Source organism: Mus musculus, chromosome 18, assembly GCF_000001635.26.
Source record: "Mus musculus strain C57BL/6J chromosome 18, GRCm38.p6 C57BL/6J".
Taxonomy (NCBI): domain Eukaryota; kingdom Metazoa; phylum Chordata; class Mammalia; order Rodentia; family Muridae; genus Mus; species Mus musculus.
In genome coordinates, this window is record NC_000084.6 from 30,196,626 (window position 1) to 30,222,660 (window position 26,035).

The following is a 26,035-nucleotide window of genomic DNA, read 5'->3' on the forward strand; positions in this document are numbered from 1 at the left end:
GAGAGAGAGAGAGAGAGAGAGAGAGAGGGAGAGAGAGAGAGAGAGAGAGAGTGTGCATGTAACAGTGGGCTAGTAAACAACCTGAAGTATCTTTCTTCAGGTATTCAGGTACCTTCTACCTTTGTCTTGTTGCTGTTGTGTTTGTTTGTTTGTTTGTTTTGAGACAAGGTCTTTCATTGCCCTGATAAAGTATGCTAGCTGGAAGAACTCTCTTGCTTCTGTATTCCCATCACTGACATTACAAACATGCCTCACAATATCTGACTTTGTAAAGCAAGGACTTGGGGGATCAAATTCTTGTTCAGTGCTTGCAAAGTCCTAAATAAGTAGTTAGGAAAGAATAGCCATCACCCACATGAACTTAAGGGACAGTGAAGGGATTTTCATGACAGTTAAAGTGTGGCTCTGAAGCTGATAATGAGACGATGCACCCTGCCTTTCCATGTCACCATATCTGGCATTTTATGTGGATTGTACAGATCAGAACTCAAGCCTCTGTGCTTATATGGCAGACATTTTATATACAGAGCCATCTCCCCATCCCCTAGAAACACTTGTAGGTTTTTGTTTATTTGACGGTTGGTTGGTTTTTTAACTTTTTAAGGCTGTGGGCAGTCTTACCATTAGAATACTGCACCCAAACCAGGTCTTCAGAAGGAGTCCAATGGAGTGGGACAGAAAACGTGAGTCTTATTGAAAGCTTGGCAGTGGAAAGGCAGGCACGAACTCCACCTAAATGACATGGTGGGGAGGGTTCACACTGTCCCCCCAAGTTGGGATGGTGTCTCCGGTGTCACTCATCAGAGAGTATGCAGCTCCTTGGGCCAGCTCCCATTAACCCATCACTCTCTCAGATGGTGGCCAGTGGAATCGATATTCCCAAGGCTTTAAAAAGCTTCCAAATGTGCTGCCATTCACTCAACAACAGGGGAAGAAATAAGAGAGAGGAAAAAAAAAACTGATGCTGGCTTCTGATTTTGCTTATGTTGTTAAAAGCCGCTCCAATGCTGCGGTTCTGGAATCGGTCCCCTCTTTCTTTGAAAGCATGCTGTGTGATAGACTGTCATTTGTCCCCTGCTTCCAGAAGAGCCAGCTGGCAGCTAAGTGCTAAAGCCAGTGACTTGCATGTGTTTTTCTGACATTTAACAAATGGGAACAGCTTGCAAATCTGCATTAACTCACTCTGTCTCACAAATAATCAGGGCCTACGCAGTGTAGACGCTGGGAACATTAGCTCCGACACAAAAGAGTGAGAGGCTGGGGGAAGGCAGAAAACAAGTCAGCAAATAACGAATGTTTTAATGAAGGGAAGAATGTAGCATTCTGGTTCAGAGGGAAGAGTTTTGAAGTCATTTTAGTTTTTCAACAAGCTACTGCTAATGGCGCTAAATTCGTCTGTCAAAGCTGAGCGCTGCAGCTTGCAGCCTTCATGCCTGTACCTCACAGATGCAGAACTGCTAGTTGCCTCCCGGCCCCTGCAAGTGAGTTCAAATTCTTCATGCTGCAAAGACAAGACTCTTTAAAGAGGCTGTGTTTGACTCCAAGTGGACATTTATAAGCCGCCATAATAAAATGTTAAATGAAAATGTGTTGTGGTGTTTCATTACACAAACATTGTTCCATATATTGGGGTACAGATTTAACCCATGTGACTATTGTAGACTTAACATAAATGCAAGTACCTGCTTCATTCATACATACTATGAGGCACAAACATTTCTCTCTTCCATGAGACAGTTATCCTGTGATGTCTTTACTCCAGGTCTGAATTGCCCAAGAAAAATGGAGGCCTAGAACTAAAAATTAATAATAATATACAGAGAAAAGGACATAACGTGAAATATATTTGGCATAGGACTTGGAAAATCTGACTTCTAGAGAGGAAAGAAATGATCTTTCCTTTCCTTTAACTTTCAGAACAGCTTACTATGGACCCAAATGAGCCCTCCTTATTCCATAGGGGTTTGTGGGAAACTGAGGCAGATCCCCAGACATTCTTCAGAAAACAACAACCAGACTTGGCTTTTGGTTCATTTGTTTTGTTTTGTTTTGTTTTGCCACCAGGTTACTAGACTTCACAGAAAAGAAAAACTATAAATACACCACTCATGGGTGTAATGTTAGAAAGGCAGATAGGTAGCCTCATAGCCATGCTACCTGGGCCATAGTCAAGAACCCAGGGACAAAAGACAGGTTTTCAATAAAGGTGACACCACTTCTTAGGAGATCTTTAAGGAATGGTGAAGACCAAAACCAACTTTTCGACATAGAAAGAACTGCAATAAAAGCTGAAGTTGACTTTGGTGCCTAAAAGAGCCTTCATACTCCAGCAGACAGGAGAAGAGATTTGGGCAGGCTTTTGCACTCAATGAGAAAGCTCAGGAGATCACCTATTGGAGGTTGAGATTGAGGGCTCACCTGAGGCAGGTGCGGCCAGGCTGGCATGATGAGAAGGTCCCTACAGGCTTGAGACTCGCTGCTCTGCTCATGGCTTGATCTGAGTTGTTGGTGACTCTGGGGAAAAACAGACAAAAAGTAGTTGAGACGCGTGCTTTGGTGCAGGACACTGTATAGGCTGCCACTATTACACTAGACATGACTTAGAGGCCTGCGTGCCTATCACAAGAGTCCTGGCTTATTCCAGAGCAGTCATGTGGAAAAACAAGAGTGCCAGTCACAGAAGATCCTTTGTTTTCCCTGCCATTTCTAAAGTGAGCCCCCAACCTTGGGTTGATAAGATGACTCAGCAGGTTGAAGCTCTTGCTGGCAAGCCTGAACACCTGAGTTCCCTCCAGATCTTGGGATGCACACTGTGGGAGGAAAAAAAATAGATTCCCCCAAAGTTGTACCTTGACTTCCAGTGTATGCTGTGACAAACACAGAGGGGGGGGGGGGGCGGGAGAGGAGAGAGAGTCAACTAATAGGTGCACTTTCAAAAGCTCTACAGCCTTACATGATTAGGGCTTTCTTCTTGAATACTAGCCTCCCCCTCCTCACCCATGGGCCCACGTTTGGTCGTATCACCTCAGATGCTGGCACCCCTTTACCTTTCCTGTGGCAATCCCAACTTTACCCTTGCCTTGTTTAATAAAGTGTCAGAATGTCCATACAAACCTTCTACTTTAAAGTCCCAATTCAGGGAACACAACCTCAGAAAACTTAGGTCTCCATTTTAGAATATCCAGAGCACTATGAGGAGCTCTTAGTTTTCAAGAATATCATACCAGTGCACGTCCATCAACCTTGTAGTGATTTTTAAAGTATATGTGTATAGGAATAAAGCTAGTATGTGTTCATGTGCAGGTGCCCATGGAGTCCAGATGGAGGTGTCAGATCTCCTAGAAGCAGAGATGCAGATGGTTGTGAGACACTCGGTGTCAGTGCTAGGTACCAAACTCGGGTACTCAGCAAGCACAGGGCATGTTTTTAGCTGCTGAGCCATCACTTCAGTTCCAGCCCTGCAGTGTCAACATTAGGAAGAGCTGCACCTTGATGCCATGTCTTTGTGAGTCTGGGTTTTGAACAATTGCCATGATAAGAAACCACACAAAGACTACACAATAGTCACTATGGGACAGGAAATAAAAGTGAAACCATCAACTAAAACACCAGAGTTTGACAAGAGGTTGCAGCTACCCATCACTTCAATACAGAGATTTTCTATTTATGTGCTTTGCTGTGTGTGTGTGTGAGTGTGTGTGTGTGTGTGTGTGTGTGTGTGTGTGTGTGTGCTTTGCTCTATTTTAAAGACATTTCTATGTGCTGTAAATGTTAGATCATAAGCTATTTGTATCTAAGCAGCAGATAGTAAGGAGAATTTCTCGGTTGATCTTTGGACCTGAGGCCATGAACCATGAATGCTTAAAAACATGGGCTTGCTTCTGAAGTCTGAAACCCTGAGCATAATTTATAAGATCTGCCTGGTTTTCCTCTCCAGCTCCTCAATTTCTCTTAGTATGAACTCCAGGAATGATAAAGTCTTTCCTTTTCCCAAACACCGTGTATATTTGTTATTCAGGACCTTAATATAGTATCTTCTTTTTGACCACAAGAATCTTTCCTTCTTCTTCAACCACCCTAGGTTGTGCTCATAAACACTATTTTCCATAGTTAACACCATCTCAGCCCCTGTGTACACAGAACCTCACCAACTCAACTCATGCTATGTTTTCCTTTAAAACGCATTTGCACAAGAAGCAATGTAATAAAGTCAGTCTGCCAAATTCAAACATTCCAATTCTACTGGTGGCCAAATTGGTGAACTTCTGGGTACTCAGTTGAGAAAGTGGAGTTACTTACCGTGTGATTTACTCAGGTTGTTTTTTTTTTTTAATGCAATTAGGTAGATAGACCCACATACCATTTTGTAAAATACATGCAGTAAATGCCTTCTCCTCCTATCCACCCCTCCCCCGAGAATCCCATAAAGAAACCACACATCCTTTGCTCACAACTGTACCAGTAGTGTCACAGCATATCTGTCCTATGACTACTACAGTAAATATTTGTGAAAGGAATAAATGAACATGAGAAGGCTTATCAGGTAAGAGCATTGGCTGCATGAGACTGCTAATCAGGTAAGAGTACTGGCCGTCTTCCAAAGGACCTGGGCTCGAGTCCTAGCACACACATGATGGTTCACAGCCATCTGACTCTGGTTATAGTGAATCCAATCCCCTCTTCTGGTTTCTGTGCTCACTATACTCAGGAACAAGATCCTGAGTATTCCTGGCATTGAGTCCTTGTCTCCCTTGAACTTATATCACTAAGCCATGATGGTTTCAATGTAACCCAACTCTGGGAAGTGGAAAAAAGAGAACTCCGACTCTTATTCTTGCTTACCTTTCCTCACCTTGTCCTAGTAGCCCCTTTCCCAAGTGGCTCAGAAGGCACAAGAATAACAACAGCACAGCTTTGTTTTTCATTCGTTTAGCCATTGATTTCTTCCATGTGTGATATTATGTCACGAAGAAGCGAAGCAACTCTAGATCTCAAAGCAAGATACAGGGATTGTCAGGCTCTATCGAGTGGATCTCCCAGAGTATCACAGAGTATGTTTCTCACACAGTATATGCCAAAAGATATGAAGCCACAGATTATGGGAGGACACCAGATGATAACATTAGAAGGGACCCCGAGGGGACATCTTCTATTTATGGACAAGATCTACTAAAAGATGTGAAAATGCAGCCACCCTGTGGGAAGCCTAATTTTAAGACAATAACATTAAAAATTAATAAGACATTAACTTTTGAGCTTTGCTAATTGTACTCTGGTTATGTAAAATTTAACATTTGTAAAAGCTATGGGAAGGGCATATGGTACGGCTTTTTACTAGATTTACTTGTAATTGTATATAAATATGAATTTTTTTAATAAAAAAATTCCAAAACAGTTGTAAAATATTTAATACTAATGGAGACACAACAGGAGCTGACCCCACTGGTAAAGCCAGCTTCTTTGGAGGAAGTGACAGCAGGTTTCTTAATGGCCACAGGCAACATGTAACATCCAAGAACTGCAGAAAAAGTGGAGACTGGGTGTCTGATGGGCTGTCATGAGGATGTTGTAGACAAGGGCCATTACAAGTCAATTCTGCTCTCCTGTTCCTTTTCCCTAAGGGATCAAAGAAAGAGGAGAGACTAGGTGGGTGCCCCTAAATAAGTCAAAGCTAGTATCCCCTTACCAAAAGCGCTGAGAGAGACTTTAATTGGTTTTTCTCCCACCATAACTCCTTCAACCAAGTTTATCAAATGGTTATCTCTAATGCATCAATTTAACTGGTCATCCTGGTTGTATGTTGTAAATACCTTTAAGCTTCATGCACATTGGGAAAGAGCAATTTAATTAAAAAAAAATACCTCCTGAAGTGCTCCATCAACAACAACAAAAAAAAAATCACACAAGCAATGACATCATTTTCCTTGAAGGTAACCGGAGTCTGGGCGGGGGGGGGGGGGGGGGGCAGAAAGGGAGAGGGAGAGAGATTTAAATGTCAGCATTACTTTTCACAAATATGGCTATTCAAATTATTATGGCACATATTTTCGGTTCAGAGTTCAGAATCATCAGAGTCCATAGTAAAATTCTGTCCTGGCGCAAGGTAAACAGGTGAGTGTGGCCCCAGAAAAGTTTGATATACAAAATAAAGGGGAAACCCCAAAGAATTACCTACTCATCGCTTTGCTCGTGTTCATGACGTGTGGTTCTGGGTTTCATCTCTCCTCTCAGAGCGTCCAGATGCCTTGGCCTCTGATACACCAGCTTGGGAAGGACTGGGAGAGGTCTGGAACTGATAGGGTTCACAGTCCACCTCTTCCCTCCATGCCATCAGATTCAGCTGCCTGCCAGTCTAGGAGGAGGATAAATGGGGTCTGAGATAAGCAAGTTCCAAGTCCTGTTGGCAGTGAGCACCAGAGTCTAGAGAAGAGAACAGAGAAGAACTTCTTTGAGAATCTCAGTGTTACCGCTCTTTTATATGATCTTTAATGAAGCAGTTCTCTGAGATAATCTTAGCTTACTTGTAGTCTGTTATTCTGGGTGGGTTTGAAGGCTTACCCTTTATTTGGGGTGAATCAAAGGTTATATAGCTTTGGGGGAGAGCATGAGAATATCCAGGGAGGTAAAAGGTCATTGGCCGAAGGCGAAGGCTACTGACATGCTTCATTTGCATGGTGAAGAATTCCATGACTACAACATGACTACTTGTGACCACCTGGTTAGGAGGCTCCAGGTTACTGTCCTCTGATGTAGGCACAGAAACAGGGAGGGTCATACTCCTGCCTGTCTCGGGTTAAGATTCTAATCTCAACTTTTGAGATTTCTGGGGTTTGGAGATGATCCACCTCACCTGTTCTATGCCAGTTCTTCTTGTGGCATGGTCCATGTACTCTACAATTATCTAAATTACATACTGTCTCTGTCTGTTCCAACAACAATAGACAGAAAATAGGATCAAAGGTAGTGGTGGAGTTAGCTGCCTGAAACCAAATTTAAAATAAATGAGCAGAATTAGGGCAGGCTGTTGATTATGTCCAGTGTCCCTTTGCTGAGGTACCTAACAGCAATGCCCAGTTTGAGGTTTTCCTCACTCACATTCACTACAAGCAGACAATTCCTCTTCACCTAGTTTCTTGCTGATATTCTTTTCTTGAGTCCTTCCTGTACCCCACTTGTCCAGGGTCACCTAAACACTTCCCCACCCTCAGGCTGGCTTGTCCTCCCAGGACTGCTACTGAACACAATATCTCACCTCCCAACATGTTCTATCTTCTCTGAACTACAACTCTGAACCAGATACTGCAATCTTTCACAGCTGAAAAGTCCCAGCTTTTTAACATAGCTCCTGTCCTTCAACGATAGTGAGAACTTATGGAACAATACCAATTACTAGGAAATGAGATTCATGCAAACACATGTTAGTGTGTACAATGAAAGAAACAAACAGAACCAAGTCCACCAGGTGGTAATGGTACAATCAAAAATAGCTCCACAAGATACTTTCGAACTGATGTTAATGACTGCACTGTATCAATATCACACTTCACAATTAAATAAACAGATAAAACTCAAAATGTATACATGTATGTCTATATTCGTGTGTATGATTATGTACATGATATTATGTATGCATGTGATTTCTTTTTATATAAATAGTGCTGATGTATGCACCTTTTTATAAGTAAATATATAACTATTTATATATACACAGGCATACATTTGCTTATGCTTTATATAAAATCAGATTTTAACTCCCTATACCCATTTAAAAATTAAAAATAGCGTCTTCTGTCAATAAATAAATACAAAACCAATAAAGCTTGATATAATACCATCTGAAACCAAGGGTAAACCATATGTACCCCTTCAATAAACATTCCTGGTTGGCTAGAGAGAGAAGCAGTAGTGAATTTATGAGCATGAATGATAACAAAATAGAAAAATCAAGACATTTCACAAAGCACTTGAAATAAGAACTGCTATTTAGAGAACCATCTGAGTCTGAGAAAGGGGATCATCTGTGCTGCATAATCATAAAGAGCAGAAATGGAGGTGGGCAAAGCTAAGAAGATGCCTGTGTGATTATTAAAATCAATATTCCCAAAGTGGGAGATGCAGAAGTGGACTTGGGTCCCTATTAGTTAGATCAGCAATGTCAAGCTTCCAATGAAGACAATAATGGCATCTACTTCAGAAGGTTGTCATACGGATTAAATGAAAGCATTTAGACAGACTCCACTCTCCATGCTAAGTGCTCAGTACTGTCGGCTGTTCTCATTATTAACTGTCTCTTCTGTGTAATGAAATGTAAAAGCAGACAAATGCAGAAGGCAAGAAAGTGGAACAGAATAAGACATAGACAGGTTAATGCAATGCAAATGACCCCCAACTTGCAATGGTTCTGCTTGCTGATTTTTGGACTTCATAACTTCACCAAATGATATCAATAGACACTGTGTTTCAAGTTTTGAATTTTGGCCTTTTCTTTGGCTAGTGATTTGTGGTGCCAAGGTTCTCTTGCAATCCTGGCCATCATCAGTGAACCACAGCTTCCCATCAGTCACATAGTCACAGAGGCAAACCTCCAGCATTCCAGCCTGTGATATGTGTTCTGTGATAGGCCCTGATGTCTGTAGGTGAGACACATTAAATGATGTTTTTCTCCACTTACACCATTCTCTGCTTAATGTTGAGCTTAGCAGGATGTAATTTTGTTACAGAATGTAGGGCGTCTGTTTTTATTCTGAGGAATATTAATTCATTAACAATCTCAGGCTCCATGAAGAATTCAGAGTTGTCTGACTTCTCCCCTGAATCAGGCTGTCTGTAGTTCTATTGACAAACAAGCACAACTACACACAGGAGCACTTAAGTGTCAGAAGAGAATTTCTAAAATGTAGAAATTTGAAGAAGAAAAGAAAGAAGTCTCAAAGAAACAAAGCAAGGAGAATTTACGGTTCAGGACATACATTGGGTTTCAACGTGGAAAAGAGTCCTAGAGAAGTATGACAGGTTTCAGCAGAGAGGTAAAAAGTCACGCAAAAAAGGTCAAGCAACTGTCCCTGAACCTTGCAGCTGAGATGCAACTTGGTCCTAATTCAGATTAACACTATCTATGGTAGTATCTAAGTAGAAAGAAAACCTTTCAGCAATTTCATAAAGAAATTAGAATTGTCTCTTGAGTAACTAACATTCAATAGGACCTACAACATGCAGCAGGCCTAGACTTTCAAATGTACAGAGAAAGGGTAATAGAATGACTAGCACGGAAGGATAACTGTCATAAGGGAGAATCGATTATATACTTAACGAAATTTAATCAATATAGAATACCTACTGGCCAGCACCTAGAACTTCAATAGCCATTGATCAATTACCAGAACTATAGAAAACTCCCTCAAGAAAGCTCTTGCCTGTATAGGATGTTCTTACTCCCCACTGATTACAACTGCAACAGCAGTTCCCTCTATGGAGATTCATGCCGACCTCCTACACCTTCTATTCCTAGCCAAGTGTTTCCATCAAATCTTAGTAATAGAGGCAATTTCAAACTTCTATTTGGAAAACCATTTACCGGGCATCTCACTATTATCCATCTGTGCTTAGCCTAAACTAAACCTGTAATGAAGCCTCTAGCTGGCACTTGAGCCAGACTTGAGACTTAACATACTACAGAGTAATTTGTGAGGATCCAAGTCTTAGAAGCTGACAGGACTAAGCACAAACTCCTCAGACATCCTTGGACATTCTTTACCTTTTCATGCCTGTTCAGTAAAGCAGTTCTACCAATCAAGAATGATTTCTGCCAGGCAATATGTAGACAACATACAAAGTCATATGACTTCTTCCTGCCTCTAAGTATCCATTCCCAGTGTAAGAAAAGAGCATGTTTTTGCTCTCTGATTTCCTTCTGGTGTTTATTTAAGTTTAAAGAACTATTGAGCTGAAGAAATTAGCTTCCTATATCTGCTTGCCACATCTCCAAGTATTTTCTTCAGCACCTGCTTGGTCCTCCAATGTAGGTACCATGAATCATCACCTTCCAAAAGGCTCACAAACGTTTTCAGCTGACAAATGTGCTGAGCACCTGATATGGGTCAGACACTGGGTTTGAAGGCAGTAAGATTGTCAGTGATCCCTGCAAACAAACAACATAAAATTCTCCTGAGTTGGGAAATCAAGTTAAAGCGGCAATCTGCTATGTCTACACAATGGCTGAGATTCTAAATTTAGATCTGCTTTCTAAAATTCTAATTTTTTTCATACAAAAATTTTAGGAACCAAGACAAATCACATTCCTTCCAACTTTAAAATTACAGTTTTAAAATTCATACAAGAGACCCTAACACAATGTATATTCTATCAGCATATACTTCTCTCCTCTATTAACTGCTCCAAAGGCCTCCACAACAGAACTTAAGCTTACAAGTTAACTCTTTGGTACACTTTAATTTCCAGGCCAATTCAGTCCCCATGTCCAGAAGCCAGCCTGATGGCTCATTTTTCGCAATCATCAAGATGTGGTACCAAGTGGAATCACTGTACTTGAAACCACTCAACTGTGTTCTCTACAAATATTGCTCTTATTATTGGCTCCCACCCCAACTTTCCAAGCCCCCACTCTCTCTTAAAGATTTATTTATTTGTTATATGTAAGTACACAGTTGCTGCCTTCAGACACCCCGAAGAGGGCATCAGATCTCATTACAGATGGTTGTGAGCCACCATGTGGTTGCTGGGAATTGAACTCAGGACCTCCAGAAGAGCAGTAAGTGTTGTCAACCGCTAAGCCATCTCTCCAAACCCGCCACCCACTCTCTTATCCCCATATGTTTCATGATTTAGTTAATTTAATTTATGTATTTACTGTTTCATTTATTTACTCATTGTGTGCACGTGCATGACATGTGGGAGGTCAGAGTACAGCATGGAAAGAGTCAGTTCTCTCCTTTTACCATATTGGATTGAACTCAGGTCATCAGGCTTGGCAACAAGCGCCTTTACCTGCTAAACCATCTTGCCAACCCCTCTGTGGTCACAGCTTCAAGGCTCTCTGCCTTGGCGTCAAATGTCAAAGTACTAAATAATGACTCTTAAGGAAAGTTTCCTCACTAATCTACCTGAAAGTTTAACATCAAAAAGAACAGAGGAATGGAGATCCTGGGTCAGTATGGTAATATAAAGACTCCGGACTCCCTTCTGCTGACAGCTGAAGGAAGGATGCTCTCCCTTCTCTAGGTAATGGGAAAACCCACTGGGTCTTGAGAAGTTGATTAGACAGAAGAGGTAACCCTCACAGGGTCGGGGATTGAAGCTACCTTGACTTTAGAAGGGTTGTTTTGCATGTCCATCATTTCACCTGAGAGGGCTATGTGAAGTGATCTCCATAGAAATGGAATTTGGGATCAAGCTGTGTCCCTTATCTGAGACCTACAGAGAGGGGCATTCCCATTAGTCTGTGACAGGTCTTCATCATATCCAAAAGACAGTCCCTACTCAGATTATTGGTTCTTCAACCACATAATGTACTAGTTAGCTTCTCTAGGCACAACCTCTGATTTCATCTTTCTCTTAACATTTTTATTAATATCATAATCTTTTCTCAGACACCTTGGAAATTTGTGTTTTATAATACAGAGATTATATTTTGATTAAGACAAATAACTTCCTACTTTGTAATTTTCAGTTATAGCCATTCATTGACATAAATGCTGTTTCTTGTGTTGTATTTTTAGGTAGTAAAAATATTGTGCATGATGGGTGGGCCCACCAAGTATTACTGGTATATAACAATATTATTACATCTGTTATATTACCCATGGCAGCCTGCCTTGCTTCCTTCCTTCCTTCCTTCCTTCCTTCCTTCCTTCCTTCCTTCCTTCCTTCCTTCCTTCCTTCTTTCCTTTTTTTCTCTTCCTTCCTTTCTTTCTTTCTTCCTTCTTCTTTCTTCCTTCCTTCCTTCCTTCCTTCCTTCCTTTCTTTCTTTCTTTCTTTCTTTCTTTCTTTCTTCTCTCTCTCTCTCTCTCTCTCTCTCTCTCTCTCTCTCTCTCTCTCTCTCAAAACAAAAAACACAAATATGGGAACCCGAAATTACCCAAACTTCAGACACATGAAAAATAAAATTATAGAATTTCAATTGAAACACTTGTGTTAACAAACTGTAATCACAGCAATCTCTCCCATTCCCTTCTCTTACTACACTGGCTGTCTCACAGTCGATATAGCATAACTTCAGAGCCAAGACTCTTGAGAAGACAGAAATACACACAAGCAACAGATTATGTGATGTCTGAAACTGTCCTCAGGCACCAAACTGAATCATCATTCTGGCCCAAACAAGGTCAGTGCACCCTTGAGAAACCATGACACATTGGTTGCTTGAGAAATCCAATCCTAGGAATAAGCTGATTCCACCATTTCTGAAGGATCCTGTTGTTCAAACAAAATCACTCCTGAAGGTTCTAAAAAGTGACCTAACTCCATACTGTCCAAGCAGAACACTCTTTGCAATATTCCATATTTGTATTCTACTTTGAGCTACAGCCCTCAAGCACCCATCAAGCCATTTTCTGTATTACAGTTTATACCTCCATTCAAATAGCCTTATATTTCCTTGATGTACAAATTTTACATTTCAGTGGCATTAGAATACTTTACCTTCTTCAAATGTTCTCAGGAACAAACATAGCTTTTTTTTTTTAAAAGAAAAAAAGGGAGGAAGGGAGTAGGTTATCTTTCTTTTATTAGTGTCTTAGAGTGCCTGCTCCCTAAGTCCCTCATGGTTTGGGGTAAGAGAGAGAAAGGGTGGTGTGTTGGTAATCTTGATTGTCAACTTAGCAGGATCAAGAACTACCTAAGAGATACACTCTGAGCATAACTATAAAGGAAGTTCTTGATTGGATTAAGTGAGGTGGGAAAACTTACCATAAGAGTGGATATTGCTTTCTCATGAGGACTCTCCATGCTGAATTAAACAAAACAAAACAGAACCAGGAGGGAATCAAAGCTCCAGCATTCATTCGTCTCTTCTTCCTGATTGTGATATGACAGCTGCCTCCTTGAATTCCCACTTTCCTGCCTTCCCGGCCATTATGAGACATACCTTTAAATGGTGGGCCAGAATCACCTCTTTCTTAAGTGGATTTTGTTTTGTATTTTGTAACAACAATAAGAGAACACAGAAGACTGAGATTTTTGAGAAAATTGGGAGGGAGGTCTAAACTATACAAATTCAAAGGAAGTGTAAAGATGGACTTCACACAGTTGTGTTTACTGATATTATTATCACATCTCATGTAGTTTTCTAGTGTCATCACAGTGCAGCCTCCCGTATAAGGTTCTGCATTTTCTGGTCCTCAGAGAGGATGCCCTTTCTCTCTAGTTTTCAGACATGGAAACAATGTCTTAGTTTTTACTGCTGTGAGCAGACACCATGACCAAGGCAACTCTTATAAGAACAATATTTACTTAACAGATTCAGAGGTTCAGTCCATATCATCAAGGTGGGAGCATGGCAGAGTCCAGGCAGGCATGGTGCAGGAGGAGTAGATTATTCTACATCTTCATCTCAAGGTCACTAGGAGAAGACTGGCTCCCATGTGGTCAGGAAGAGGGTCTCATTGTCCACCCCCATAGTAACACACTTCCTCCAACAAGGCCACGCCCCCTAATAGTGTGATATCCTGGACCAAACATATTCAAACCACCACACAGAAGCAGAGAAAAAAAATTAGGCGTCATCCTTGCACTTCACCAGAAAAATGTTGGTAAAGCCAAAGTTAGAAGGCCTTGTAATTCTTAGGGCAACATGCATCCTTTTCATTGATATTTCATGACATTGTAGAATGCCAGAGTTAGAGAAGAGAGTGAAAAGCCTTAACACTGGAAGACATAATTATTGAATGAGTGGAATTATTAGAGAGGTTCAGCAGACACGCTAGGTAGATAAGTCCCTATAAACGGAACACCAAAAGAAGAACCCCAGCTTCTTACACTAAGTATGTCTCAAGACCAAAAAAAGAAAGAAAAGAAAAATAATCTATCTAAAGCTTAATTGGGATTTTTGGGGAATTTTCCTAACACGCTGATTCAATGCATCTTTTGTGACTTGCTGAAGGAAACTCTAGGTAGACGGAACACATGGTTATAAAAATTGTGTGTGTTAGTTAATACATCTATGAAACTATTAACATCTTGGGGTCAAGGACCCTGACTTCTCCAGATTACCTAAAATCCTCCCAAAGACCAAAACAATGCTCTCCATTCAATAAAATAATTTTAACTCCTTAATTATTGATGGAAAAAACATGAGGTATTTCAAGAGCTTTGCCAAGCGATTGATCTTGGAAAACAGCAATTAAACTTCATCAAGAAAAGTCAATGGCAAAATAAATCAAGAAAAAAAATATCTCAGAAAATGGGAAAATGAGGGAACCACCTGATATTAAAAAGCACCCAAAAAAGTACCCCAAAATAACACTTTTCCATAAATTATATACTAAGCATTGATTTTTATTTCTAGGATTGTATTTGATATTTATATTTCTACAAGTTAGGAGGTATTTATTTTTCTACAGAATAACTGAACCTCAGAAAGAGAATAACTTGGCTGACTTAGAGGAACACTGTGAATAAGATAATACAAAAAGCTGACTCCAACCTTGAAGTAAAATGAAAGGGACAAGCAGTATTTTGGGAAACTATTATTTTGCAAATATTGATGTTTACAAACAGTCATATTTACTAGCATTTTAAAACTATTTTTCCAACATAACAATACCATTAGACTCAATGGGACTTTTATTTATTACTATTTTTCATTATCATTTATTTATTATTATTACAGCTATAGTTTCTGTAATACAATATTTGATGATTTGTGGCATAATCCCTCAAAATCTAAGCCCGTGATATTGTGTGTGTGTGTGTGTATTTATGTGTCTGTGTGAGCTTGTGTGTATGTGTTTGTGTGTGTGTTCATTTGTGTGTGTTTGTGTATGTGTGTTGACTTGTGTGTGTTTGTGTGTGTTTGTGTTTGTGTGTGTTTGTGTATGTGTGTTTGTATGTGTGTGTTTGTACATTTTTTGTGTGTGTTTGTGTGTTCATTTGTGTGTGTTTGTGTATGTGTGTTCATTTGTGTGTTTGTGTGTGTGTGTTTGTCTGTGTGTGTGTGTGTGTGTGTGTGTGTGTGTGTGTGTGTGTGTGTAAAAGTGATTACTATGACTCCAGCTTCCCTAGTAGAAGCAAACTGAGTAAGTATAAGGCCTGGCTCCCCTCGGAACCTTCCCTGATCATCAGTCCCCGCAAACATTTCCTGTCTCTAGGGAATGTACTTCTCAGAGCTAAAGCACAGACTCACCCCAGCACAGTCCTGTGGAGGCTCCTCTATCCTGATCTGATCCCTGATTGTCCTGAAAGTCCCTCAAGATCAGGCCCAATTACTTCTCCTTGTGCAAGAGCAGGTGCTTGACAAATATTTACTGATGAATGAGTTTGAGCTGGGGAATTGTAATACAATTTAATAACTGTTTGAGAATAAATATGAAAAAATCCATAGAAATGCCAAGAAAGAAAAATGATTTCTGACCGGAGGAGTCAGACCAGACATTATAACGTGACATCTGCAAAAGGATGTGAGGATGCTTCAGAATAAAGATAGCTCTAGTTAGGTAAGCAGAGGCCAGATGAAATGGTGGGATACTGCAGCCCATCGTCCTTTATACTTCAATCCAGCATATAGGAAGCACAAGTACATTATTATAAAATTAATAAAATGGCAGCTTCTGCATATCTCTTAGTGATACAATCTCTCTAGCCAGGAGCCAGTTACATTTTAGTGTCACTTGATAGTGGCTTATCTAGTCCCAAGCAGGATCAACCAAAGCCAGTCTAGGATTTGGGGCTGTCTTAGAGTTCTAGGGCTCTTACAACAATTCTAAATATTGCTAATTAGACAACACCTGTTCCATAGGCTTGGTCAGGAGTTCTTGGACCAGGAGGGCAATGGAAACTTCTCCAGGTTCAGATATGCTTTCTTTACCTTCTTAATCTCACTTAATTTTTAATATCCTGGTGAACTCTACCAAATTCTTCATTCCTATGAAAATTGAAAAAATGAAAATCATCTTGTAAAAAGAGCACATAAAGAGTGAGCCAATTGCATTGTTTGAGAATTATAAGACTCGTGGTGCTGAGATTTTGCTAGAATTGACTTTCTTCTATAATCTGTATGAAATCAATCAATTTATGCATGTGTGTCAAAATTGCAAACAAAACACTATCAGTGGGAAGTCTCAGCCCAGATGTTACTCTGTCTTAGCACACATAAAACGAGCACTGGTTATTTGGGCAACTTGAAGATGCAAACCCTTAAGAACTAGAAAAAAGATATTAACCTATTTACTCTTTGCTGATTTTCTGAGTCCCTTCACATGTTGATTTGTTTGCTTTTCTATCTCTACTGTCAAGATAAGATCGAGAATCATGATGGGCACTCAGAAGACATATACTGAGTAAGTCAAGGGAAAAATGGTATTAGTTGCATTTCTCTTATACTGAATATACCATATGTCTCTGTCATTATAAGTAAAATACCCAAAACAAAATACAAAATTCCAGGTATTGTTCAACAAGAACCAAGAGCCAGAATGATGGCTTCTCTCACACTAGAGTCTAAACTTAATGGATTCAACCAAGACTGACTTCGTCTTCAACAATCCTGTTACTGTGGATTCACATCAAGTTTATAGTCAGCTAAGACACCCCAGAGATTTTTTTCTCAGATCTAATGTTAAGCTACATCTCCCTCAATTGAATTTACTGACTGAAGTGCAAGACCTCACATTATTCCCTGTAAGTTTGGTCTTATTGGATTTAGGCCATTACCCCAGCATCTAAAGACCTTTTTGAGCCTTGAGTCTGACCTCCAGCATATTAAATATTCAGCCTTGCTTTGTGCCCCTTATAAATTGGATCAACATTCATTGACAGTCTTCACAAGGGCCTACAGTGAGTAGATGGCACACATCTAGCTTGGAACCTGGAGACTTGCTTCAAGAGACTTCTCTTCAGATTAGTGGCCATTTATCTTGCAGTTGTATTATTGCTGTAAGCCACATGGGAAGCCACAAGAAAGAGAACTAATACATCATCAGAGTTCAGAAAGACCTAGCATAACCCCAGCTCATCATTACTAATTGTGTACCTCTTAATAAAAAATGTGTGTTGAACCAGACTGAGAGAGGGAAAGCAAAGAAACAGCAAAAAAAGAAGGGGAGTAGGAAAACTGAGGTGTACACAGAAGCAGGCAGATGTGCTGCTTTGAGAAAACAGTAAACTACAGATGTGGGTTTTACTTCTAAGTTTGTCCAGAGATTTCATGATCATGTATATGTATAATGTACAATGTATATGTATAAATATACTGAACCCCATTACCTCATTAATGGAGAAAAATCATTTTAAACAATTTATCTTATAACAAGTATGCACACACAACTTATATAAAAAGTACACTGGAGGCGGGGGCCGGGGAGGGGGGGGAGCTGGAGAGATGGCTCAGCGGTTAAGAGCACTGACTGCTCTCCCAAAGGCCGTGAGTTCAAATCCCAGCAACCACATGATGGCTCACAACCATCCATAATGAGATCTGACGCCCTCTTCTGGTGTGTCTGAAGACAGCTACAGTGTACTTAGATATAATAATAAATAAATATTTTTTAAAAAGTACACTGAGAATTCTGTTTCTTGACAGATATGATTTGTAAGACTGGTTCAACTGTTTAATTAGCCTTTAGGGTCTCCTCTTCTACACAATAAGGACTTTGGACTAAGGTCCCTGCTACTTCTGCTGTGGTGGTAAGAGAGATAGGGGGAGAGAAAAAAAGTCTACAAAACTTGACTTGCACGTTCTAGTTCAGGTTGGACTCTGATTTCCCTCCTTCGCGCTGAGCTTAAACTCCAATAACTGCATTTTTCCATTCTACTTTTGATCTTTGTTAGAAGAAAACAGAAGAACATTACTGAACCTGGTTCCCTACAAATCATCACAACCTTTAAGAAAAAAGCCCAGGGGCTGGTGAGAAACATATTCACTAAATTCCTTCATTAAGATGTGTCAAATTGCTGAAAATACTATCTCAGTCTGTCCTAAATATTACTTCTTTCTGGGAAAGCTAATATGTATGCTTCAAGTCATAAAATGATAATAAATTGAGACAATCAAATATTATATTACAGTTTTATTTTCTTGAAAAGATACCAATTGCGATCTCCACTAAACTCAGCTGACAACTTGTAGCAACAATGGAATGTACAATATGTACAAATGTACAATATGTACAATACAATTTTAGGCACTTCTTAGATTTTTTAAGTATATCAGTTATGATCCTTGTGGTTTTCAGTGACAGAAAATCTGAAGAAAATTAGATAACCTGACAATGGAATTACAGGGTCATTTCCTGTGAGACTCAGAATATAGAGCTGTTTGTCACTTCTTCTATTCAATTCACATCTCTACGTCTTGCTTGTTTTGCCTCATTCTGTATTCAACAAGAAGAAAATACAAGGGTTCCCCATGCCTCAGGTTTCTGTCATTCCTACTGGGCTATTCCAAAGAAAGAGGTAGCAGTCCCATTTTTATCAAATCCAAAAGAACTCCGGCTTGGGTTGTACACCAGAAACTGTGGCTGATAATGCTTGACTTGAATCAGGACACGTAGAGAGTGTCAAACCCAAGTGAACCATGGGGGAGTGAGAAACATAGATTCATAAAAGGAAGGAGCCGATTCCTATTGGAAGAGAGCAGAGAGTGAGCAACAAAAGGGAAATGAGCCAAGTACAGAAGAGATGAATATGTCAGTTAGTCATTTCTCACAAATGACCCCTGTGCAGTCCACTCATTTAGAATTTTTGTGCTCCTCTCTATTTCAAACAATAGCAAAAAAAAAAAGTCTGTTTATTTCCATGATCTAAATATTTCTGTATTTAGATCCAAATATGTATACATTAAACTCCAGTCCCCCTTGTGCTGGAAAGATTGCAGAGGATTTCTCAGCATCTGCAAGGCATCTTAAAACAACTTGTAACTCCAGTTCCCATAAATCTGATGCCATCTGATTCCATCTGATGCCATCTACCAGCATTCAGAGACATCAGGCATGCATTTGATTTTCATATATCCCTGCAGGCAAAATATTCAAATAAAATATATATAGAAAATTCTCTTTTAAAAAAGTCTCCATTCAGAGGCAGACAGAGATAATGATGAGACTGGGTCATGAAAGCTGAGCCCTCACAAATGCAATTAGTAAAAATTAGTATCTTTGTAAAAGGAGTCAAGGGAAACCCCCTCCTGCTCTTTGGCACCATAAAGACACAAGAATAAGCTCACTGTTGATGAAGAAATAAGTCACCACCTGCCACCAACCTGCTGGCAACTTCATCATCAAGTAAGTTTGTATTGTTTTAAAACTGCCCAATCCATGATATCCTGTTATAGTCCAATGGACTAAGAGAGGTTGGTACCCAGAAATGGCAAGATGGAACAGAAGCAACATTGGAACCAGGCAGTGGGTAGAGGATGGAAGAATTTTGAGGTTACTACTAGAAAAATCTGATGCTTATGTGAAGAAACTTCTATGAGCAGTCCCGAGCTCATAAAGAGTCAACAGCAGAGAATCCCTAACTTCAAGGAAAGAATGTGGGTAAAAATGTTGACAGTGATGTCAGGGCATTCTGATGTAATGGACATGAAGGTTATCATTTCCCAACATATGATTGCAATGAATTCAACTTTCTTGTGTTTGTGTCCCAGCAATATGTAGTAGCTAGAAGGTCTAAGTGATACAGTTTTCTATTTGTCTGATTAACTATCTAAACAACGAGTTGAAAGACTATACCGATCATCACTGGCCCCCAATGTCACAGTAAGCACACACCCCCTCCTGAGGACAGACAGAGGTCTCAAGATCAGTGAATATGTGACTCAAGCTCTAGGAGAGCCATACACATGTGACACACAAAGCCTTCAGAAAGGCAGAGTTCCACCCAGCACCACATTACCTTAATGGTTCTAAGGTACATAGTAAACTTTATGGTTCACCATCATTCACACATCATTTCTCTGCCTACTTGCCTATCTCTTTCTTTGGAAGTAACAGTATCTGTTCTGCCTGCCCTTTCATAGCTGACGTCACAGGTATACAGACGAAGAGCAATTCGCACCTTCGGTATCAAGCATATCTGATTTTGATGAAATTTTGAAAATTAGTTTCTTAGCTCTGGGATGATTTCAAATTTGAGGCCCCTGGTTTTAATTTGCATTAAAACTTATAAATTTGAGGGAACCAAAAAAAGAATGCTGTGGTCAGAAAGCTTCATTCTCTAAAATTCTTATGCAGAAATTAAATTCACAGTGTAAGAGGTATCAGGGGTGTACATTTGGGACATGTAAGTCATAGAGACTGGGTTTTCATGATTCACAGCAATACCCTTCTAAGGAGGCCTCAAAGAGATCCCTGGCTCTATATTTTCCACATTATACTTGAACAGAGTTTGTGATTCTTTTAAGCTATTGGATTCCTGGATGCTTGCATAGATGAAAAGAAGTCATCTATGAGCTAAAAAGGAGCCAGGCTATTCTGAGATACCAGCTCTCCTTAATGCCTTAATCTTGAACCTCCTAGCCTCTATATGTGTGAGAAATAAATGCCTACTGATTATAAACTAGTCTGCACCTATGGCGTGGTGTTACAACCACCAAAACAGTTACACTATTGTAAAATTCACATCTCTCTAGCAATGGATAATGCTTGACTGAGCAATGCCACCCTGGAGGTCAGAGGTCAGAAATACCTTGTGCTTCCTCAGCACTCAATCTCTATGTCTTATTTCCTTTACCCTTCCTGACACACTCTGCTCTTTCCCTTTAACCATTTTTGGATTTCCTGACCCCACCTTACTCTTCTTTAGGACCAATATCTCTTTCCTATCAGATCTACCGACTCTTCTAAACAAGCCCTTATTACAGGTTAAGCTTCAGGGGAAAATCTGAAGCTACTGAAAGGTTGGATTAACGGAGCGCTGAGGTGAGATCAGTGTTTGCTCAGTGATGACAAGCTAATGGGACTGCAAAACAGGCCTTGGCACATCACCAGCACCCTACTTCCCAGAAAGAAAGTCCTGCTTTGCTGAGTAGTTCTAGATGATAGTAATAGCTCTGGGGCAGAGATGAAAGACACACTTTAGGCAAAGTGCCAATTCTCCAGGACCTCTTCTCAAATGTCTAAAATTATCAAAGGTTGTTTGCTTCCTTGCTTTATCATCTATTTTTCTGCTGTATTTGAGGATGCATCTTATACTGGTCTCGATGCTGCCGTTGTAGAATTTCCCATATGCTATCACTGTTGACCTCATCTGGAAATGTCCAGATGGGACGACGAAGATCATGAACAACCAGGCAGCCAGCTCTCATAAAGATGAATCAAACAATGGTAATCTGATAAGACTTGTGAGAGCTATTTGTTTTGTTCATCCAAAAGGATTAGGGTTCTTACTTCTGAAATCACCAGTGTGATGAAGTAACTTGATGGAACGATACACTGCTCATGCCGCACCAAATGCACTAACCAGGCATATAGACAACAGCAGCTCATACCAGTAACCATCAATCTCTAGTTGGTATTCCAGGTCTATATCTATAGAATGACAGAACCTCATCTCTCCTGATGCACCCAGCAAGAACACATCATCCTTTTTCTCCCAGATCTAATCAGGAACACTTCTGCCATGTTCATTTTTCTTTACAAGTCAAAGGCACAGAAGAGATTTAAGCTTTCTGTCCTATACCTTCTTGACTCTAAGTAAAAGAAGTGGGCTGTGTGAGAGTAAAACCTCAGATTCTAGTCTCACCGCAAACAGCTTTAGTTTAGCAGGAAACAATTTCAAATGCTGTACACCAGTGACATCTAGTGCTTACTAATAAATTAACATGCTCCAAACATATGAAGACTTGGCTTTTCATAAACACCTGAGTATTTTTTGACTTTGAAATTTTTAAAGGATGGTTTTTCTGTTTTTGCATTCTTTTTGAGGAAATTATTTCTTTCGTCTATTTTTTGTTTAGAATGGAATTATCTTGGCTCATTTTCTATCAAAGTATACTTTAAAATGTAAAATGTGCACTAGAGTTATATAGAAACACAGGAGAATGTCTCTTTAATCGCTAGATCCTGCTCAGTGAAATTAGACTGAATTTATCCTATTCCCTGATACTTTTCCTTAGAAAACACCCCCTGGGCCGAGGCATAGTTGGGACAGATAGGAAATAAGGGAATTTAATCAGTCTCCCCCTTGATGTACAGAATCCACTCCCAAACCCCAAACATACAAGAAACAAGTACTCCACCATGTAGCTGCTGAGTTGACCATTTCAGCTTCTTGAATTCCTCTGCATCCCACACACTCACGCTTCTAGCTTGTTTCTTCATTTTCAGCAGGTCTTAAATTTAATTTCCACAATGAGCTTGTGGAGACGTGTATACTTTATCCTTTCTTTTATTTCCAATCTGATATTATTCTCCACTCTTCCTGGTGAAGAATATTCTAGATAACTAGATATAGTTAACTAGCTAACTCTACTTAACATTACATTCTGTATTATTTTTAAAATGAATAATATGTGAAGATGGACTTATGGTAGTTTAGGTTCACATTGAGACTTCTCTCACCTACGCATTACGGTGCTAACTCAAGAATCCTCTCACAAGTCAGCCGGACGCGCATGAATCAGAGTTGATGATATTAAATTGAATTTCTATGCAAGAATTTTGCAACTCATTACATGACCCAAAGAATCTCTCATCCCCTTTCTGACTCTCCAATTTCTTCACATAAAACAATAAGCTAAGATTATCACACATGTCCCCATGACTGTTGAAGTTATTAAGTCAGGAAACACAATCCAAAGGGTTTTTTAAATTATTTTGTTGTTCAACAGTTTCATACATTTATATAAGAAAAATGTAGTTGTTTTCACACCCCATTCCCCTCTTGTGCCAGAACCTTCCTTCTCAAAATTTCCCCTCCTTCTTCCATGGTCTCTTTTTCTGCATGGCCTACTGAGTTTAATTAGAATTTTTTTGTCTTGGGTGTGAGTGAGGAGTTGTTTACTGGAACAAGAACAACTTATCAGTGGCTCTACTACTAAAGAAAATGATTCTCTCTCCTGCAACAACTATGAATTGACTATAGTCCCTCAGAGAGTGGTAGGACCTCGTGGGTTTCTCCTTTTTCCTAAATAAAATGTTGACTAGTCCAATCTTGTACAGGTCTTATGCAGATAACCATAGCTTTAGTAAGCTTATAAGTGATAGTTATGATATTTGAATTTAACATACCTTTAATAATAGTTGTTCATTTATTTATATAACAACATTTATGGTTAATTATATATGTGCACAAGTATTTTTATGAAAAAATGTTGTATTTTTCAAAAGAAAAGAATATAAAGATACATGACATAATTTTGTCTTGTTTTTCAATGACCGTCTTGATTTACTTAATTCTTGCTAAATAACTAGATTCTTTCAAAACAGTTTGTTTGTTTGTTTGTTTGGTTGGTTGGTTGGTTGGTTGGTTGGTTGGTTGTTTTGAGACAAGGTCTTGCTATATAGTCCTGAGCTTAAACTCACAGAAATCTGTCTGCCTCTGCTTCTGCCTTCCAGAAACTAGGATCAAAGGCATGCATCACCATATAAGCTGACAACCAGATTCCTGGATTTGCCTATGCATTCAACCTATTACCATTCTTCTTCTATTTTAAAACTTATACTCCAAAATGAAAACTTGCCCCAATAAAGATGTATAGGGGAAAATCATGAGAGATGCTTCAGTAGCTCCCTAAGATCATTGGGTACTCATGCTTGATATAATATCAAAACACTGACGTTTCTGAGAGCCTGAGAACAGATGTCTCTTCTTTAGTACATAAAAAATTTGCTGGTTTATTGGGTAGGCATTTACCTGTGCATGCCTTTATAACATCAGATATTAATCATTTGTAAAATATTGACTAACAGAATTATACATGTCATGAAGACATTTATGCATGTAAGGCATGTACTATCAAGAATATCGCCCTTTGTAATATCATCTCTAACCTTCAGAAATTTCTTATTGTGTTGAGAAGCTACCATGATCCCATGGTTCCTACTGCTAATTTGGCTTAAAATTGCATATATTTTTTATCAACAATGAGTATAATATATTTACTGTTTTCTTGAAGTGACAGTCTGTCATTGTTCATGTCTGTTAGATTCAGAATTCTAGATTGTCATGATTTATCAATGTTTGACTTCATGGAAAACTGTACTGATTAAATGATTGCACCTATGGGTAGGAAAAAGCAGGTTAGTCATGTTAATGACTTCATCCATACTTCCACCTATCTTAACAGTGCAGTCTTCTGTCATCTGTCCCATCAGGAACTTTAGTTTACCCTAACATATCTGGAAGAATCATTGTGATGATGCCCAATTGAGCAGACACTAGTGTGTTACTGGTTCTCACATAAAATGCCCATTTTGATCTTTTTCTCTAGTTTCTTTCTTAGGAAACATTTAAAACTCCTAGAATTACTTGAGTATTCACAATCTTAAGGCTCTCTTTTATTATAATTGGTCTTAATTCTTGGTTCAAAGTACAAGAATTTTCATGACATAGAATGTCAGGAGTGAAGAGTCCCTCTTGAGTGCTCATGAGATGATTAGTCACTAGAGGTCTCAAGGTTGCTTCAGTTTGGAGATCGGTTGCAGAATATCAAAGTATGATTTTATGACTTAAAGTTTCAGTTCCATATGTCTCCAATTCTATAAAAATCATCACAAATGACTAACAATTTAATATACAGAACCTTATAATAAAACTTCCCTTCATAGTTCTAACCCATTGGATTCTGAGACTTCCAACTGGTGAACACATTGGTTTTCATATGCTCTTGTGGGGATGGCTTCTTCTAAAAGAGTATAGAATTTTCTGTGGTTTTCCCACATACTTCACTATATACATCCCTTCTGTTGGCTCTTTTGAGTTGAATTCTTTATAACAGAGCAATGATACTTTGAATAATGTTTTCCTGAGTACCATGAGGTATACTCATACAGTAGTACAGCTATATGAGATGGTCAGGGGAAATCAGGAGATAGCCCATTGATCTTCTGATCTTCTGAGATGGCAGGTGACCTATTTGACAGTCTTGTGTGATAGAAGGTTTTAACCTATAGGCCATATACCAGTGCTGCGGGTGTCAAAACTGAACAATTACAACTGCATAGTATTGTAATAGTTGGTGTCCAGAACACTGGGAAATTGTGTTGAAAAAATCCATATGTCTTCTCAGAAATGTTGAAAATTAAAATAGTTCATTTAGAAAAGGAAAACATTTTAGGCACCATCTCATGTATTCAGGAAATTCCCTTTATGGCAGGCCTGACATTAGGACAAGTACTTAAAGTTATGTGCATCTCTAATTTGCTAAGTAGCCCATTCTAATATTCTTGCATGGCATTAATTATTATTCAGACCTTCATCATTTTAAGCCAAAATGTTCTTGGTTCCATGATGCAGAAAGAATTCATTGACTCCTTTTCCATATTATTAATCCTAAAACATTGAAACTTCAAATTTCTTTGAATGTCAAAGACCGTTTAAACCTATATCTTTCCTTACTTCATGATACACACATCTTTCCATCCTCGTATTTCATTAGTTACTTTTATCATCTCTGTAACAACATACCTGACAGAGGCAACCTAAGAGAGAAGGGATTTGGAGTAGAGCGGGTAGAAGCTAGTTCAGAATTCATAGTCTATGGTAACAGAGAGGCCATGACAGTGGGACTAGTCAGTGTGTGGAAGCAGAAGTTTATGGCTTGTCTTGGTAAAATCTTGGCAGAGAAGTCAGCAAAGATGTGACTGAAGGCAGAATGTCTCCTTTAAAGGCCTGCCTGACATAGCCTGACATTAGGGCCTCCTGC

At 39.3% G+C, this 26,035-nt stretch overlaps 1 long non-coding RNA gene across 2 annotated transcripts in view; it reads right to left on the reverse strand.

Moving 5' to 3' along the window:
* Window positions 1-2,354: 2,354 nt before the first annotated feature.
* The window catches only part of Gm34327, a 40,003-nt gene continuing 16,322 nt past the window's right edge, over window positions 2,355-26,035 (reverse strand). Inside the window, exons 3-5 of one of the 2 annotated variants that reach the window (XR_386140.2) lie at window positions 6,176-6,420; window positions 4,843-4,990; window positions 2,355-2,514 (exon numbers count right to left, since the gene is read on the reverse strand). This is a non-coding gene — a long non-coding RNA (predicted gene, 34327). Of the gene's footprint in view, window positions 2,515-4,842; window positions 4,991-6,171; window positions 6,421-26,035 lie in introns of both variants that reach the window. The other variant, XR_386139.2, reaches the window with a different exon arrangement.